General features: G+C 43.3%; 1 protein-coding gene and 1 pseudogene across 2 annotated transcripts in view; one reads left to right on the forward strand and one right to left on the reverse strand.

Annotated features, from left to right (window-relative positions):
* Positions 1-18,413, reverse strand: part of LHCGR (luteinizing hormone/choriogonadotropin receptor) — a 274,724-nt gene that overhangs the window by 97,598 nt on the left and 158,713 nt on the right. The gene's annotated exons all lie outside the window — the stretch shown is intronic.
* On the forward strand, positions 7,494-7,841 carry LOC309551673 (cytochrome c oxidase subunit 6B1-like; annotated as a pseudogene). The gene has a single exon. The product of its transcript is annotated as a cytochrome c oxidase subunit 6B1-like (transcript).

Raw genomic sequence — 18,413 nt, forward strand, 5'->3', positions numbered from 1 at the left:
AGCCAATCAGCAAGTGCGATGGACCCAATGCTCCCTGGCACCCAGCGATCATTTCTGAGAGAGGCAGAACGGCGGTCTGCCTATGTAAACCAGGCAGATTGCCGTTCTGTCGTATGGGAATATGGAGATCTTGTGTTTCTGCTAAGCAGGAACACGGATCATCTGTCTTTTCCCAGTTAAGGCACCCCCCCCACACAGTTAGCAAGCACTCCCAGGGAGCGCATTTAACCCTTTGATTGCCCCGGATGTACACCCCTTCCCTGCTAGTGTCATTAGTACAATGACAGTGCATTTTGTAAGCACTGATCACTGTATTGGTGTCACTGGTCCTCAAAAAGTGTCACTTAGGCCCCATGCACACGGGGCGTTAGAAAAAACGTACGTCAAAGTTAGTTCTGACGCCGGAAAAAGCAGCTGTAAAAACGTGCTTTCAGTAGCTTTTTCCATTGGCGTTATTGCACGTTTTGCCACGTTGCTTTTAGCAGCGTTTTTTTTTCTTCCATTCAAAATCAATGGTTCCCTATTGATTTGAATGGAGGTCGCACCGCAACACCGCAAGTCGGATCCGACTTGCGGGGTGACTTGCGCTGTGGGAATCTTGAGGGGGAACTCCTCCATGTTATTCTATGGCCTCATGCACACTCAGACGTTTTTGAGCTGTAAGTGGCTTAGGCGTTTTTAGGCTGCAACAAGAACCCACCACCTGCGCGTTCTGAGGACCAGCGTTACAGCGTTAAAAACGCCTGACGCTGCTAAAAGCTGAATAACTTTGCTATAACGTTGCTTAACGTGCGTTAAGCCACGTTATACGTTTTTTTTTCTTCCATTCAAAATCAATGGTTCCCTATGGGAGCCTATTGATTTGAATGGAGGTCGCACCGCAACACCGCAAGTCCACCGCAAGTCGGATCCGACTTGCGGGGTGACTTGCGCTGTGGGAATCTTGAGGGGGAACTCCACGCCAAAATGTGAAAAAAATGGCATGGGGTCCCCCCCCCAAGGTTCCAAACCAGGCCCTTCGGGTCTGTTATGGAATTTGAGGGTAGCCCCATGCCGAAAAAACGGCGTGGGGTCCCCCCCAAAATCCATACCAGACCCTTATCCGAGCATGCAGCCCGGCAGGCCAGGAAAGGGGAGGGGACGAGCGAGCGGCCCCACCCCCCCTGGACCACACCAGGCCACATGCCCTCAACATGGGGGGGTGTTGGTGCTTTGGGGCAGGGGGAGCTCTGCACCCCCCACCTCAAAGCACCTTGCCCCCATGTTGATGAGGACAAGGGCCTCATCCCCACAACCCTGGCCGGTGGTTGTGGGGGTCTGCGGGCAGGGGGCTCATCGGAATCTGGAAGCACCCTTTAACAAGGGGGCCCCCCCAGATCCCGGACCCCCTCCCTATGTGAATGGGTATGGGGTACACTGTACCCCTACCCATTCACCCCATAAAAGGCAGTGTATGGAAATAGACAAGAGACGTTTTGGAAAGTTTATTAAAAATCTTCATCCGACTCTTCTTGTCTTCTCCTCTCCGGGGTCTTCTCCGGGGTCTTCTGCTCTTTTGCTGTCCGCCCTTCTTGTCTTCTCCTCTCCGGGGTCTTCTGCTCTTTTGCTGTCCCCCTCTTCTTGTGTTCTTCTCTCCGGGGTCTTCTGCTGTCCCCTCTTCTTTTCTTCTCCTCTCCGGTCTTCTGCTCTTTTGCTGTCGGCTGTCGGCTGTCGGCTGTCGGCTGTCGGCTGTCGGCTGTCTTCTTCCTTCGGTCCTCCTCCTCCGACGTCTCCGCTGATTATGCCTATCTTCGGTCTCTTCAGCTTATTATATAGCCATTAGGGCGTGGCCCCGATGACGTCATCGGGAGGCCCCGCCCCCTCATGTCACACATGACGTCATCTGTGACATGAGGGGGCGGGGCCTCCCGATGACGTCATCGGGGCCACGCCCCTAATGGCTATATAATAAGCTGAAGAGACCGGAGATAGGCATAATCAGCGGAGACGTCGGAGGAGGAGGACCGGAGGAAGAAGACAGCCGACAGCCGACAGCAAAAGAGCAGAAGACCGGAGAGGAGAAGAAAAGAAGGGAGGACAGCAGAAGAGGGGACAGCAGAAGACCCCGGAGAGAAGAACACAAGAAGAGGGGGACAGCAAAAGAGCAGAAGACCCCGGAGAGGAGAAGACAAGAAGGGCGGACAGCAAAAGAGCAGAAGACCCCGGAGAAGACCCCGGAGAGGAGAAGACAAGAAGAGTCGGATGAAGATTTTTAATAAACTTTCCAAAACGTCTCTTGTCGTTATTTCCATACACTGCCTTTTATGGGGTGAATGGGTAGGGGTACAGTGTACCCCATACCCATTCACATAGGGAGGGGGTCCGGGATCTGGGGGGCCCCCTTGTTAAAGGGTGCTTCCAGATTCCGATGAGCCCCCTGCCCGCAGACCCCCACAACCACCGGCCAGGGTTGTGGGGATGAGGCCCTTGTCCTCATCAACATGGGGGCAAGGTGCTTTGAGGTGGGGGGTGCAGAGCTCCCCCTGCCCCAAAGCACCAACACCCCCCCATGTTGAGGGCATGTGGCCTGGTGTGGTCCAGGGGGGGTGGGGCCGCTCGCTCGTCCCCTCCCCTTTCCTGGCCTGCCGGGCTGCATGCTCGGATAAGGGTCTGGTATGGATTTTGGGGGGGACCCCACGCCGTTTTTTCGGCATGGGGCTACCCTCAAATTCCATAACAGACCCGAAGGGCCTGGTTTGGAACCTTGGGGGGGGACCCCACGCCATTTTTTTCACATTTTGGCGTGGAGTTCCCCCTCAAGATTCCCACAGCGCAAGTCACCCCGCAAGTCGGATCCGACTTGCGGTGGACTTGCGGTGTTGCGGTGCGACCTCCATTCAAATCAATAGGCTCCCATAGGGAACCATTGATTTTGAATGGAAGAAAAAAAAACGTATAACGTGGCTTAACGCACGTTAAGCAACGTTATAGCAAAGTTATTCAGCTTTTAGCAGCGTCAGGCGTTTTTAACGCTGTAACGCTGGTCCTCAGAACGCGCAGGTGGTGGGTTCTTGTTGCAGCCTAAAAACGCCTAAGCCACTTACAGCTCAAAAACGTCTGAGTGTGCATGAGGCCATAGAATAACATGGAGGGGCGTTTTTAGGCTGCAAAAAGAAAACGCCTGACGCTGCTTACAGCAGCGTTAAAAACGTCCCGTGTGCATGGGGCCTTACAGATTTGTCCGTTACAATGTTGCAGTCTTGGTACAGAAATCGCTGATCGCCGCCATTACTAGTAAAAAAATGTAAACATAAAAATTCTATAAATATATCCCATAGTTTGTAGACTCTATAACTTTTGAACAAACCAATCAATATACGCTTATTGGGATTTTTTTTCTTACCAAAAAGATGTCGCAGAATACATAATGGCCTAAATTGATGAAGAAATTAATTTTTTTTACATTTTTTTTTTGGATTTGTTTTTTTTTTAAATATTATTTTATTTCAAAATTGTCAGTATTTTGAAGGAATCAAATACCACCAAAAGAAAGCTCTATTTATGGGGAAAAAAAGAACCTACATTTTATATGGGTACAGTGTAGCACGACCGCACAATTGTCAGTTAAAGTAACGCAATGCCGTATCGCAAAAAAAGGCCTGGTCATGAAGGGGGGCGGGGGGGGGGGTAAACCTCCTGGAGCTGAAGTAGTTAAAGTTCATGTGCATCTAAAGGAAGGAAGCCCAATACTTCTGACAATATAGTGTACATACTAGGACCAATTTAGATGAGAGCCAGATAACCTACCAGCATGTGCCCGGAGGAAACCCACGCAGGCACAGGGAGAACATGGAAACTCAAATTCGTGGAATTCAAACTGCCCTAATGCTGCTTGGCAGAAGTGCTAACCCCTTAAAGCGGAGTTCCGACCATGAAAAAAAAATTTCAGTCAGGGCTAGTACATTCCATAATGGCTAGCCTCTGTACTGTCCCGGGTCGCACTTACCTGCAAGAAGAAATACTTACCTTTAAAATTTCTTCTCCAGCGCTGCCATCTCGGATGTGGGCAGTTGAAGCCAGCGCGATCCTCTTCTGCGTCCTCTTCCGACCTCTTCAGTCCCACGATGCACTGCACCGGCCCCGCTCGTCACTTCCGGTGCGGCGCTGCATTCCTCCACAGCTTCTGGGCATGCCCAGAAGCTGTTTAGCAGGGAATGCGGCGTCGCACCAGAAGTGACGAGCGGGGCCGGTGCCGTCGCATTGATTCCTGGGTGCAATGACGTTCAGCTCCCAGGAATCATTGCAAACTGGAAGTGACGGCGCCGGCCGCGGCCGCCGAGGGAGGAAGTGGAAGAAAGGTGAGTATATTTTTCTACGATAACAAGGTAAGTAAAAAAAAAAAAAAAAATCGTAACTATCCATTTCCTTTCAGGTGACTAAAAGCAAGCGGATGGCCACAAAATCGATTATATCGATTTTGTGGCCGGAACTCCGCTTTAACCACTGTGATGCCCACTTTAAGGATGGTAACTGCACCAATTGACATAAAGATCGTCTCAAGAGAAAGCACCAACGAAATAAGTATTGGAACTATTTGATTCCATAATATTTCGATTTTTATTTGTATATTATATCATTTATGTCTTTATGGTTATAGCAACCACATTTTTCATACAGATAAGAACATAAAAATACTCATCCAGTACACAATATTACTTAATAAAATATTATTCTCCAAACTGCGTGTTGTGCAAATGAATGTGTGCCATTGTCTTAGTATGAGGTCATCTCCATTTTATTATCAGAATATAATAATATTTTTAAATGGTGTTTTCTTCGCTTTCATGAATGCACTGAAGCTTTAAACCATTTATCAAACAAAGCAATACATAGGCAGTACAGGTAATATAAATCAATTTCAGGGTCCTGCTAATTACATTTCAAGCCACTCAAGCTTGATATCTTTTGATGGATTAATAGTTTAACATTGGCTGTAGTATGTACATGTATTAGGTTTCCAAGTGCAAAATGCTACCTCCATGAAAAAAAAAAATGTTTTTATGCTCCTACTGTATTTTTATTTAAAGGAAAATTCCAGATTTGAGTAATTTTCAAGAAAATCAGAAAATCTGATTTTAACTGATGTCATTTTGTAATGTTATGTTTTATACTTTTGCTTATATCTGCTATAGATTTTGTCAATTCACTTCCAGCAGCAAGAAATTCTATAACCTTATTTTTAATTGTTCCTTTCCTATATTTTAATATATACTTTTTAAATATAAATTATAACAATTGATTATCATCATTGATTGATGATAATTGATTATCATCATTATTTACATCTTATAATAGTTATATTCTTCTGAACAAGACTGTCGATATATCATTGTGCAATTTAACTCAATATGTTACAGTCTGCTGTATTAAAATAAAGAGTTTTCAAATACATTGGTTATTTTGGTAAGTACATTGTTAAAACAGCAACATAACTATACATAACGGGGGATATTGAGGTTGATATTCATTATATCATCAAATTGGATCTCTAAAGCAGGCCATGTAGCTGTTAACAAGTTTCACTGTAATTACCTTTGGAGTGATAGGTTGGTTTAAGAACATGACAGAGTAATTGTAGGATAGGAGAGGGATCCGAACAGGACTCAGGGGATAGAATAGACCTATGGAGACAGGATGGAGGGAATTCTATAATTATGTAGGACTGGACGAAGTTTGGAATTCCTTGGAGAATATATTTTTATTCATATTATTTAGATATATATCTGATCCAGAGATCCTATGTTCTCTTAACCACTTAAGCCCCGGAAGATTTTACCCCTTCCTGACCAGGGGGTATTTTGCGATTCAGCACTGCGTGACTTTAACGGACAATTGCGCGGTCGTGCGACGCTGTACCTAAACGAATTTGACGTCCTTTTTTTCCCACAAACAGAGCTTTCTTTTGGTGGTATTTGATCACCTGTGCGATTTTTTGATCATGCGCTATAAACAAAAAAAGAGCGTCAATTTTGCAAAAATAACAATATTTTTCACATTTTTTTATATGAAATTCCCCCCCAAAAAAATGTAAAAATCAAAATTTTTTAACATTTTCGGCCAATTTGTTTTATGCTACATATGTTTGGAAAAAAAATCGCAAAAAGCGTATTTTGATTGGTTTGCGCAAAAGTTATCGCGTTTACTAACAAAGGGAAAGATTTTTGTAATTTTTGTTGTTTTTTTTTAACGCGTAATGGCGGCGATCTGCGATTTTTTTTGCGGTACTGCGACATTGCGGCGGACAGATCGGACCCTTGACTGACATTTTTGACACTTTTGGGGTTACCAGTGACATTACTGCAGTAATCAGTGCTATACATATGCACTGTTACTGCAAAATTACACTGGTAGTGAAGGGGTTAACTTTATTTGAGAGGGAGAGGCTGTGTGTGTCCCTAGGGGCGTGATTCTAACTGTGATTGGCTGTCTGTTGAGCTGTAGAAACAGTGATCAACGGTTCTACATAGTAGAACCGTGTGATCACAGTTTCTACACAGGGGAGAATGACAGACGGCTTGTTTACACAAGCCGCCTGACTTTCTCCCTCTGCAGCGGCGATCGCAGAGTGACCGGCGGACATCGGGTCCACCGGTCACACGCGCGGGGGGGTCCGTGACCACACGGGAGCAGGAGCGCGCCTCCAGCGCCGCGCGCTCGCACCCTAGACCCTCACAGGCTAGAGACGTAGACCTACGTCACTTTGCCTGTGAGGGGCTGACTGCCGACGTAGATAGTCGTGCGGCAGTCGGCAAGTGGTTAAAGGAAGTTAGTCTGTCATTTATTATACTAGATATATTTTATATTTATGGTGATCCAGGAGATTTCATTTTTGGAATAGCCCAAATTGTATCTTGGGGTTTTTTCAAGAGTGGGCTTTTAAGATTTTTGCTGTCAGGATTATATAAGAAATAAGGGATCTTACATTTTGAGATATTCAAGATAGGTTTATTATAAACGTACAGGTGCATCTAAAAAAATGTGAATATTTTCATAAAGTTAATTTATTTCAGTAATTTAATTTAAAAAGTGAAACTCATATATTATATAGATTCATTGCACACAGAGTGATATATTTCAAGCGTTTCTTTCTTTTAATTTTGATGATTATGGCTTACAGCTAATAAAAACCCAAGATTCAGTATCTCAGAAAATTGGAATATTGTGAAAAGTTTAATATTATAGACTCATGGTGTCACACTCTAATCAGCTAATTAACTAAAAAACCTATAAAGGTTTCCTGAGCCTTTCAATGGTCTCTCAGTCTGGTTCAGTAGGTTATACAATCATGGGGAAGACTGCTGACTTGACAGTTGTCCAGAAAACAGTCATTGACACCCTCCACAAGGCGGGTAAGTAACAAAAGGTCATTGCTAAAGAAGCTGGCTGTTCAAAAAGTACTGTATTCAAGCAAGGAAGGAAAAATTGTGGTATAAAAAAGGTGCATAAGTGCTTTAGCTGCACTTCCGATCTCTGTGAGAAGTGACATTGAAGCGGGGTGTGCGGACTGTGAGGCTGAGCAGGCAAAATGGCAAACAGTATTCGTACAAAGATTGACAACTACAAGACCGCACCATTTGATGCCCGTTTTCCTAATCAGAACCAGACCAAACATTGTTTCCAGAAATACCTGGGTTTCCATCGATGTGAGAATTCTTTGAATTCCAAAGGACAGGATCCCTACCCATGTCAGTGGTATTTCAGAGTATACAAGTCCATGTGCCCCCAACTCCTGGGTGGAGAAATGGGATGAGCAAAAAGAAGCGGGCACATTTCCGGCAAAAATCTGAAAGGTCTACATTGGACTTGTGAAGTTGATTACTGTAATCATGAATGGTATTCACACCGGACCTGATGTTTTAGCTGGTTTTGTCCACATAAATTTTGCTTCTGTTGTAATTCAATGGAGGAGCATCCAGTAACTTTTATGTCTATGTCAATAAAACATGAAATTGAAAAAAAAGTGCATAAACAACAGGGATAACAGCAGCCTTAAGAGGATTGAGAAGCAAAGGCCATTCAAGAATTTGGCGGAGATTCATAAGGAATCGACTACGGAAGATGTCAGTGCTTCAAGAGCCACCACACAAAGACCTATCCAGGACATGGGCTACAACTGTCGCATTCCTTGTGTCAAACCACTCCTGAACCAGAGACAACATCTGTGGAGGAAAAAAAGAAGTGGACTGTTGCTCAGTGGACAAAAGTCCTCTTTTCGGATAAAAGTCAATTTTGCATTTCATTTGGAAATCAAGGTCCACGAGTCTGGAGGAAGAGTGGAGAGGTATAAAATCTAAGTTTCATGAGGTCCAGTGTGAAGTTTTCACAATCCATAATGATTTGGGGAGCCATGTCATCTGCTGGTGTTGGTCCACTGTGTCCAAAGTCAGCACGGCCCAGTAAATTCTAGAGCCCTTCATGCTTCCCTCTGCTGACCAGCTTTATGGAGATGCTGATTTCATTTTCCAGCAGGACTTGACACCTGCCCATACTGCCAAATGTACCAATATCTGGTTCAATGATCATGGGTATCACTATGCTTGATTGGCCAGCAAACTCGCCTGACCTAAACCCCATAGAGAATCTGTGGGGTATTGTCAAGAGGAAAATGAGAGACACCAGACCCAACAATGTAAATGAGCTGAAGGTCGCTATCAAAGCAACATGAGCTTCCATAACACCTCAGCAGTGCCAAAGGCTGAACGCTGTAATGCAGTAATTAATGCAAAAGGAGCCCCAACCAAGTATCAAGTGCATACTATGCTGTACATGGACATACTTTTCAGTAAGCCAACATTTCTTTATTCAAAATTATTTTTTTTATTGGTCTTATGTAATATTCAAATTTTCTGAGATACTGAATTTTGGGTTTTCACTAGCTGTAAGCTACAATCATCAACACTAAAATAAAGAAATGCTTGAAATATACCACTCTGCGTAACACATATATATAATATAAGAGTTTCACTTTTTGAATTGAATTACTGAAATAAATTAACTTTTTGATGATATTCTAATTTCTTTCGATGCACCTGTATATTCTGTGGGGATAAGTATATACGAGTATGGGTAATAGAATGAATTAAATGTTACATTTTAAAATTTCTAACTATGGGGAATTGCCACCATAGATAATGCATCTTGCTGATTTGATTGCAATTATGGAAACATAGTGGGGGACATAGAGAATTCTTATTTCATTTTTACCTTCATTTTTTTTTTGTTTACTATTTTTCTGTATAAAAGGAATATCAAAAACTGTCATATTATCCATAAGCATCAAACGCATATAGTTGGGTTAGAAATTTTCATTTTAAGCATGTTTGTATGACTCTAATGGTTAGTGGGGTCAAATCAATGTTCCATTTCAATCACAGTGACAAGAAAATTCAAAGGAGCAGGATGGAAATTCTTCTCAAATGAACACATTTAAAAAAAGTACATGTGTCTTTTTGCTCAGGAATGTCCATTTCCTCCTAATGTAAAATGCTAAAAGCAACATTTTTTCAAAGTACTTTGGAACAACAATCATCAAGTCACTGGACCTTTGTATGAACGTTCATTCAAATATCTACTTTTGTGCCTTTGCTGGATTTCCAGATCAGTTAGGAAACTGAATAATATTTGCATGATGACCACATACACATGTGGGGTTTGCCAACTGACTGTATTTTCCATTACACATTAACAAAATCTAAATGGAAGACAGTTTGGTGGTAAAAGTTTAGGGCAATCCATACATATGACATTCATTGATACTGTGGGGTTAATTTACTAAAAGCAAATAGACTGTGCATTTTACAAAGTGCCGTTACACTCAGCAAATAAAGTTGCTCCAGAGCTTAGTAAATGAGGTAAAGCTTCTCTTTGCAAAGAATACCCAATCATGTTAAAAAGGAAAATTAAAAAAAAAACAGCATTTTTTTCTAGTACATCTTAAAAAATATATATAAATACCACCGAACAGCAATACAATATATCCCCTGCGCACAAGTAATAATGATAAAAAAAAGTCTTATTATAGACCTGTCGCAGCTACTTAAAAGGAAAATCTATCATAAAAATACTCCAATCAAAATCCCAGGTGGAATCACGAAAAAAAGTACTAGTAGCGCAGACAACTCGCATATCATTTCATTATGACACACGAATTTGTAAATAGTCCTTTAACGTTCAGATATGAGGATGCACAAATTCATATAGAAACGTCCATATCAATGCAAAAGGGTAAGTGGTCTTGCAAGAGCCCTCTTCACCAAGTAGGAATCACCAGTGTGTATCGGGGTCACCAGACAACTAATCCTCCACCGTTGTGACATAAAAGTGGGGATGGCAACTCACCAAAAAGTGTGGCCCACCTATTCTCATAGAAAAGGCTCACAAGCATATGCACACACGTCTCCCCCCTGGATCAGCTGTAGGTCTAGGCACTCATCACTTGGCGATCCTTAAGCTGTATCATATATCCCTTTTCCTCACAGCCATTCGCCAATCCAACAGGTTTAGGGAAACAAAAAGGAGTCGCACTAGTGTAATATTGCCTCCACAACTTCAAGCCATCAAAGCAATATTGTCACGGAACCATGAACCAGACGTACAACAACAGATAAGTGAAAATAAGAAAGCTTTATTGAAAAACAAGCTATAAAGCAAAAGTCCAAACGGATGGCGAAACCGATGCAGAGTCTTTGCGAAGCCAGGGGTCAGGAACCAGGAGGGTAGTCAGACGAAGCCGGGATCAGGAACCAGCAGGGTAGTCAGACGAAGCCAGGATCAGGAACCAGCAGGGTAGTCAGACGAAGCCAGAATCAGGAACCAGCAGGGTAGTCAGACGAAGCCAGGAACAGGAACCAGAAGCAGCAGCAGTCTTAGAAGCATGTGAACACAGGAGGACCAAGCAGGGAACTGAAGCCACAGACCTCCTATATATATGAGCTAGGCATCCAGCTCCTCCCAGTGGGAAGGAGGAGCCGCAGGGTGGGAGGCTACAAGAAACCCAGAAACCAAGATGGCCGCCAGCACATGTCAAACGAAGGAGAACAGCAAGAAGGTAAGACCATGACAGTACCTCCCCCTCAAGGGCCCCTCCTCCGCGGAGTAAAGAACGGTTTCTGAGGAAGCGTGCGTGGAAGGCTCGGAGCAAGGCAGGAGCATGGACATCTGCGGAGGGAACCCAGGAACGCTCCTCTGGACCATAACCACGCCAATGAACCAAAAACTGCACCCGACCGCGGACCAGGCGTGAGTCCAGGATATTGCTCACCTCATACTCCTCACGATTGCCCACTTGGACCGGACGAGGCCGAGGAACCGAGGAAGTGAAATGATTACACACCAGTGGCTTCAACAGGGAGACATGAAACACGTTGGAGATCCGCATGCCAGGAGGAAGCGCAAGGGCATAGGCTACCGGGTTTACCCTGCGAAGCGCTCGGAAGGGACCAACAAAGCGAGGCGCCAGCTTGGGAGTGGGCACTCGAAGGTTGAGGTTGCGGGTGGACAACCATACGCGGTCTCCGGCCTGGTAGGAAGGAGCAGGCGCTCGTCTGCGATCAGCCTGGAGTCTCTGGCGCTGCGCAGAGACCTCAAGGGACTTCTGGATCTGTACCCAAGAAGCACGTAGGACGGAAAGGTGATCCTCCACAGCCGGAATATCCTGGGGAGAGAATACCTCCGGTAACACGGCAGGTTGGAACCCATAGTTGGCCATGAAGGGAGACGTCCCAGAGGAAGAGTTCACCGCCGTGTTCCTGGCAAACTCAGCCCAAGGCAGGAGGTCAACCCAATTGTCTTGGTGATCGGAGACATAGCAACGAAGGAATTGCTCCAAGGCCTGATTGGATCGTTCCGCGGCCCCATTGGACTGAGGGTGGTAGGCCGAGGAGAAGGAGAGATGAATCCCCAACTGGGAGCAAAAGGCGCGCCAGAACCTGGACACAAACTGACTCTCCCGATCCGACACAATCTCCTTGGGCAAACCGTGCAACCGGAAGACCTCCCTGGCAAAAATCGTGGCCAACTCCTGTGCAGAGGGTAACTTCTTGAGAGGAACACAGTGGCACATTTTGGAAAACCGATCCACAATCATGAGAATGACCGTATGGCCTCGGGATGCAGGGAGGTCCACAATGAAATCCATCCCCAGGTGTGACCATGGGCGCTCCCTGGTGGCTAAGGGTTGCAGAAGGCCCAACGGAAGGTGCCGAGGGGACTTACTCTGGGCACAAACGGAGCATGCCGCTACATATGCGGCGATGTCGGAACGTAGGGAAGGCCACCAGAACAGACGTGAAACAGCCCAGGACAGCTGATTCTTTCCAGGATGCCCCGCGGTCTTGGAGTTATGGTAGGTTCGCAACAACCGAGTGCGCAACTCCTCAGGCACAAAACATCTGCCGTTGGGTCTCCCAGAGGGAGCACCAGATTGAGCCGCCAAAATCTGCTCACCCAGGGGAGAGGTCAGGCTGGTGCGAATGGCGGCCAGGATCTGATTCGGAGGTATGACCGAAGTCGGAATCGACTCCTCCCTGGACAGGTCGGAGTACTGCCGTGATAAGGCATCCGCCCTGATGTTCTTGGAACCGGGTAGGTAGGAGACCACGTAATTAAAACGTGACAAGAACAGAGCCCATCTGGCCTGACGTGGTGTCAATCTCTTGGCCTCAGAGAGGTAGGTCAGATTCTTGTGGTCCGTCAGGATGAGGACCGGAACCACCGAACCCTCGAGCAAGTGCCTCCATTCTTTAAGATTATACAAGGTTATGAAGTGGAGCTTGTTTGTAAAATATGCTATATTATGTCCCTGTATTTAAATAATACATGTCTGGCCTAACCTTAGCATGCATATAAAAAGGTGTTCTGTACAGTGTACAGAACTGAAGATGGTTAGATGGTCAGTACAAATTTAGGGATACAAAGTGTCTGAGTTTAAATAATAGCAAATTTATTGTGCGTAAATTACATATATAATTGTAACCGTACAGATATAAAACACTATTGGTGTATCAGTTAAACAAGAAACAAGACAAAACAACATAAAACAATACATATAAACAAAGTACCGGCCGGTGCAAAAAATGTTACATTCACAGGGATAATGTGAAAAAATCTGATATATGTGGTAAATACCACTTAATAGTCTTTCCTGTGATGCGTGTCTGTGGATGGGCGGGATCCTGTGTAGAAATGGTGTGAACAAAAATAGTTTTAAATATATGGGGATCCTAGATAGCAAGTTATTGTCGGGATGCCTTTATTGTAATTACTAATTAACATCTACTGAGTGAAATTCCAGGGTATTGAAGTAGTTTTGTAATCCGGGATATGTATGATCATTCACTCCGGTGGTAATTGCCTTTACTTCATCTATTCCCTTTCTCAGATATGTGATGCTAGTTGGGGATGACTTTCAGCGGTCTCGAGGGTAGGGTAGGATGTTGTGTAACTGCGGCGGTATAGAGGAGTATCAGGGGTGTATTCATGTGTGCATATAAATATGCAAGTCTTGGCGCTTCCTGTGGGGACTATGCAGAGTGTTTCGTTTGGCTATCCTAGTGTCTTGCCTGAATAAGGCTGTTGGTGCCGTTTCCTTACTCTGTCAGCTATATAGCTGATGCTTCACCCCTGCTGCCTTGGATGCTGTGTAATATCTTCGCTTACCTGACCTCCTTCCTATAGCCGCACGCTCCGATATCTATCCACCGCTGTTAGTGGCAATTGCCGGTCCCGATCTTCATGCTTCCATGCGCTCTGTCCGCCGTCCACGTCTGAGACACTCGTGTGTGTGCCGGCGGTGATGATGACGTCAACGCGTTTCGCTTCCTGGTGGCGTAGCTTCGTCTGGACGTAAGTAAACCCGATGCCTGTGCCCTATAAGTATGCGTCTTCACAGGTGATCGGGTTCAGATTATAATTGGGTGTTCCGGGATTTCTCGTATGTTTTGAATCATACAGCGGCTGGTTTGCTTGTAAAATGAATGTTATTTCTGGATTTTAAAGACATGGATGCTGAAGATCATGATTGCTGGTTAAATCTTCGGTCAATAATACATTTGGCTATTGATATTTTTAGTAGGTTTAATATCTTCTATTTGTAAGCCGATTTTTGGTATGTCTGACCGTGTATGCTTCCTTTATTAATATTATTTCTTGTTGATTTTGCTAAACTTGGTGACAATTTAAAGGGCATATCTAGAAGACAGGACAATACAATAACATTAAAGACATTGATCTATATGTTGGTTTATATTTGATTCAAATTAAACATATATGTGTGTATTTAGCTGTTATGTTAGATGGTGTATTTCTTTTATTCTTTAAGCAGGGACCGTTTTCCCTCTCTTTTAAATATTGTGGGCATTTTTCTTTGTTTTGGTGGAAGAGATGTATTGACACAAGTTCAGAAGTATGTCATTATTATTGTTCTAGGAATACCTGGAGGTTCATCTCAGTGTTTAACCCTTTTGGTGTCAAACTGTTCAGGTTATATATCCACCACTTTTCCTTTTGTAACAGGATACGATTAAAGTCCCCTCTTCTGGGGGAAATTTTCAATTCATAAATTCCTTTGATTTTGGTGCCTTTCAAGTTTCCATCATGGTGTTGGGTGTAATGCCTAGCTAGTGCTTTGTCCGGGTTTTTTTCCCGTATTTCTCTCATGTGTTCTCCTATGCGGATTTTTAGTTGTCTTTTTGTCTTTCCAATATAATTTTTATTACAAGGGCAAGTAATCATGTAAATTATTTTTGTTGTTGCACAGTTGATGAGGTTGTAGATTTTGTACTCCTTCTCTCCTGAAGCATCATGGAACGTGTCGGTCCTATCGATGTATGGGCATATCTGGCATTTGCCGCAGGAAAACATTCCCTTGCTTCTTGGGGTTTTCATTAACCATGTGTCTTCTGTTTCTTTGGAAAATTCTGATTTTGTTAAAATGTCTTTCAGGTTTCTTGCTCGTTTAGCCACCATGTTTGGGTTATCCCCTGTTATTTCTTTTATTGTTGGTGTGTTGCTTAGGATGCTCCAGTGTTTTTTGAGTACTTGGCGTACAGATTCCCATTGCGTTCCGTATTGAGTTATTATTCTTGTAGCTCCAATAGCGTCTTTTCTATGTGGGTTTTTTCTTGTTAGGAGTTCTTCTCTTTTTTTCGTTTACTGGCTTTTTCTTTTGCCTTTCTCAGCTGTCTGTGTGAGTATCCTCTTTCCCTAAATCTTCTATAGAGTTCATTGCTCTCCTGGTAATAATCTTCTTGTTTTGAACAATTTCGTTTAATTCTCATGAATTGACCTGTCGGTATTCCATTCTTTAGCCATTGAGGATGGTGGCTGTCGGCCTTCAATAGTGTGTTTGCTGCTGTTGTTTTGCGGAAGGTATTAGTGATTAGGTTGTTATTCTGGTTACTGATCCATAGTTCTAGGAATGATATCCTTGATTTATCATAAATATATGTTAATCGTATATTCCGGTTGTTTGTATTCAGGGTGTTGACAAATGTGTGTAACGTTTCGATGTCTCCTTTCCATATCAATAGCACATCATCAATATATCTTATCCAGGTATGTGCATATTCCTTGTATAGTTCGTTCGTATATACTAGCTCTTCTTCCCACAGACCCAGATGCAGGCACGTGTATGCCGGTGCCCATGATGCTCCCATGGATGTGCCCTGTATTTGTTTGTAATACCGGGAGAGAAATTGGAAGTAGTTGTTATCCAGGGCAAATCGGATAAGGTCAGTTAGAAATTCATTTTGATGGCAAAAGCCGGCATGATGTTTTTCCAGAAAGCTTTCAATTGCTATTATTCCCCATTCATGTGGTATTGAAGTGTAGAGGGATTCTACGTCTATCCCTACTAACCAGGTTTGGCCTTCTATCTTGATTTTATCAATTTTTTCTAGAACATCTCTAGTGTCTTGAACGTATGATTTGAGGTTAGTAACCATTTCTTTGAGAAGTGCATCCAGATATTTTCCTACTTTGTCGAGGGGTCCATTTATTGCTGATACGATCGGTCTTCCAGGTGGGTCTTCCAAGGACTTGTGTATTTTTGGTATAGCATAGAAGACTGGTATATTGTACTCCTTGATAGTTATGTATTCTGCCTCTCGTTTGGTGAGTAGGCCTTCTTCTTTCGCCCATTTAACTTTATCATTTAATTCTTTTACCACTTCGGGGAATGGGTTTTTTTCCAATCTTTTATATGTGTCCGTCGCGTTCAGTAGTCTGAGGACCTCTTTTTCGTACTTGGCTGCATCCATCAGTACTACATTGCCTCCCTTGTCGCTTCTTTTAATTACTATGTTCCGTGTTTCATTTAATTCCCTTATTGCTTGACGTTCTTCTTTGGATATGTTGTCTCCTCCTATATATGACCAGTTTATTTTATGTAAGTCTATTTGGACTTGGTTCAGGAACACGCTTATCCATTTGTTCTTATGTAGATGGGGCATGTTGAGGGATTTTATGCGAATGTCAGATCTTCTGAATCTCTCCTGTGGATCTTCTTGGGGATTGTCTTCATTCTCTTGTAGTAGTGAATTGAGGATTTCCAGGATTTTTTTATCATTGTCATCGTGTGGTTCGTTTTCTTCTCCTGGTGTTGTTTGGTTGCTATAAAGTGAGCGTAGGTATACTTTGCGTAGGAACAATACTATGTCTTTAAAGACTGTAAATTCATCCATTGTTGCTTTTGGTGAGAATGATAGACCTCTTTGTAAGAGTGTTATATGACGTCTTTTTAATTGAAATTCAGATAAATTTATTGTTTTCATATCATCTTTCAGTGTTGTCTGTTCATCTATCTCGGTTGGTTCCTTTGGCTCCTTGTTCTTGCGCCTCCTCTTTGTTTTATCGGGTTCCTCTGTCTGGGGTTGCTTTTGGAGGAGCCGGGTTGTTCTGGGTGGGTTTCTTTTTCCCTTTCTTGCTCCTCCCCTGGTACTAAAAAAGACACAGATTTCTCACGTCTTTCCTCATCCGTTTCACTTGAATTGGGATCATCTCTTGATTTTGACCTTGAACCTCTTTGTCTTGATCTATATCGCCTACGTCGTCTTGACAAGTCAAATATTTGGCCCTTTTCCCAGTCTTCCATGTCTCTTTTGTATTTTGATTGCTTCGTTTTCTTCAGATTTTGCTGGGTTTTCTCTACTTCTTTCTTTAGACATTCGTTTTGTATATTGAATTCCTCAAAGTCTTTAAACGGTTCAAGTCCTTTAATACTCTCTGTTATTTGCTCTGCAAGTTCTGCAAGTTGTAACTTTTCTTCTTCCACAATTAATTTCATTATTTCTATGCCATGATCTATACATAAATTCTGCCATTTCGGTAAAAACCGATCATTTTGCAGGTGTTCTGCTGGGATCACCTTGTCTCTGAGCCCTCTAGGTATTATTTTCTCTTTAATGTATGTTTCCAAGAAGGAGATGTCCCATTTTCTGTTAAGATGTTTTATTAAATGTTTTTTATGTTCTTTGAATCTGTTTTCAATTTCCTCTTGTCTACTTAATATACTCGTATTGTCTTTATTAAATGCATCTCTTATTTCCGAGTCAAATTCTTCACCCAGAAAATAAGCCATGTCTATGTAAAGATATTGTATATGGTGATGTGATGTATGATATATTTCTTTTTTTTTTTTTTTTTAAATTATTTAACTGATATTTGTTTATATATTCTCTGTATTGACGGTATTTTTGTTCACACCATTTCTACACAGGATCCCGCCCATCCACAGACACGCATCACAGGAAAGACTATTAAGTGGTATTTACCACATATATCAGATTTTTTCACATTATCCCTGTGAATGTAACATTTTTTGCACCGGCCGGTACTTTGTTTATATGTATTGTTTTATGTTGTTTTGTCTTGTTTCTTGTTTAACTGATACACCAATAGTGTTTTATATCTGTACGGTTACAATTATATATGTAATTTACCCACAATAAATTTGCTATTATTTAAACTCAGACACTTTGTATCCCTAAATTTGTACTGACCATCTAACCATCTTCAGTTCTGTACACTATATCCATTCTTTAAGAGCCTGCACGATGGCCAATAACTCCCTGTCACCAATCTGGTAGTTGCACTCCGCGGAAGACAGTTTCCGGGAGTAAAACCCACAAGGAAGCAGAGGACCCTCTGGTGTTCTACGCTGAGACAGAAGGGCGCCTACTCCCGTCTCAGACGCGTCCACCTCGAGGACAAAGGGCAACCCAGGGTTGGGATGCGACAGAATCGGAGCCGACACAAAGGCGGACTTTAGAGCCTCAAAAGCTCGGATGGCCTCGAGCGGCCAGACCTGGGAATTACTGCCCTTCCTGGTCAGATCCGTGAGAGGCTTGGCTAGCATGGAAAAGTCCCTGATGAACTTC

The sequence above is a fragment of the Pelophylax lessonae genome, assembly GCF_965119305.1.
Source record: "Pelophylax lessonae genome assembly, chromosome: 3".
Lineage (NCBI taxonomy): Eukaryota > Metazoa > Chordata > Amphibia > Anura > Ranidae > Pelophylax > Pelophylax lessonae.